The sequence below is a fragment of the Octopus bimaculoides genome, chromosome 16 (genome assembly GCF_001194135.2).
Source record: "Octopus bimaculoides isolate UCB-OBI-ISO-001 chromosome 16, ASM119413v2, whole genome shotgun sequence".
Taxonomy (NCBI): Eukaryota; Metazoa; Mollusca; class Cephalopoda; order Octopoda; family Octopodidae; genus Octopus; species Octopus bimaculoides.
Genome location: NC_068996.1, coordinates 33,846,558 through 33,848,157, shown reverse-complemented (window position 1 = coordinate 33,848,157; position 1,600 = coordinate 33,846,558). Strand labels below are relative to the sequence as shown.

At 34.8% G+C, this 1,600-nt stretch overlaps 1 protein-coding gene across 4 annotated transcripts in view; it reads left to right on the top strand.

Moving 5' to 3' along the window:
* Positions 1-391: 391 nt before the first annotated feature.
* Positions 392-1,600, top strand: part of LOC106867678 (probable serine/threonine-protein kinase nek3) — a 30,665-nt gene continuing 29,456 nt past the window's right edge. For 2 of the 4 annotated variants that reach the window (XR_008265733.1, XM_014912615.2), the window contains exons 1-2: positions 392-712; positions 1,272-1,372. The gene's annotated coding sequence lies outside the window, so the exon portion shown is untranslated. Of the gene's footprint in view, positions 1,373-1,600 lie in introns of all 4 variants that reach the window. The other 2 variants (XM_014912617.2, XR_008265732.1) reach the window with 2 other exon arrangements.

Sequence of the window (1,600 nt, the reverse complement as noted above, 5' to 3'; positions counted from 1 at the left end):
AGAGAGAGAGAGAGAGAGAGAGACAGATAGGGAGAAGGGAGAGGGAGGGGAGAGAGAAAGGAAAGAGGAGACTCATTAATAACCACACTTGGCAAAAAGTTGATAACTCTTCGTGTTTAGAATGTTATATTACTTCCACAGTGACACGTATTGGCAGATTTGAGAAACGAGTGAGAGAAGAAAAAACAACTTCGAAGTAATGAGACGTGTAGGTGGTAACAGGTTCTGCCCACAATGAATTAAACTTGATGTAACGTATGGCGCACGGCCTGTCAAACCTGTTGGAACTTTTGCTCTTTATTTATTGACTTGTCTGAGTAGTTGATTTTGGACAAGGCTATATGTTCTTTACAAGCAGAATTAATAAGAATGTGGGATAGTCAAACGACAAAACTAAACAAACAGGCAACCTATATCCCAGAAAATTTCCTGTTCATTTCATTCCTTGCCGGGGGTAGGTATGGGTGAGCCGTTCGTTAATATCTTCCTAGTTGCTCTTTCTTTTTAACAAAACACTCCTTACAAAATTCTCTGACTATTATATTATGTCTTACACAACCCACGTATTCCCATGCTTGATAGGTATCTATAGTAATTCATTAGTATGTAGCTATTTCAATGTTATTTGCAGCTTGAGCAAGTGCTGTCGACAGTTGCCTGACAAACGCCAAACCGCGCAAAAGTTTGAAGGCTGCAAAACCGCATGACCAAGGTAACAGAATTATCTACATAATCCCAAGAAACAAACAGGGAGTATGTGATCAATAGATATTTTCAGAATCATTTTCTCCATTTAAAAAAAAATTCTGGTCATTAGCGAAACAATTTCAAGATTTTCCTTTTCTCTGTGTTACTACGTTATATTCAATTTCTCTGCTGACAAAAACAAAAAAAAAAAAAAGAAAAGAAAAGGAAACTATAGTATATTGTTTTTCTGATGTTTTAATCGTATGTATATTGTTTGAAATGCCCTCTGTCTATCTGTTGTGAAAATGTGCCGAACTGTTTGAAAACATATTTTGCTTTGTTTTAATTTAAAATGTAATATTTAAACTTTTTCTTTTTAGTTTTTGCAAGATTCTAAGTAAAATATCTATTAGAAATGATGATATATTTTGCAACATTGTTTTATATATTTCGTTTTCTTTTTAGTTTTAAAAAGAGCTATTTTCTCTTTGAGCCTCATTTTACTATAACATCATTCCTTACCTATATGTATGCTTAAACTCATAAAATGAGAACAATAGAAATCTTCTTAATATAATTGACAGATCAATGTGCTACCTCCTACAAGAAGAATGTCTGAAGATTAAGATATCCCTAACCATCAATTATTTCTTTGGCATGGACATATAAAAATATTCTTGTATATGTAAGTATTTCGTTCTTTAGCCCCATATGTGCCCCACCTGGTAGAGTTATGGTTTGAAATGCTTTTACATACAGACCTTTATCACAGTCAACAATGCGCTCTTCTTACTGACGTACTTTGGTAGGAATTTTGCTATTGTTTCTTGCATGAACATGTGTGTGTGTATCTGTGCGTGCATGTATGCGCGTGTACGTGCGTGTATGTGTGTGTGTGTGTGTGTGTGTGTGT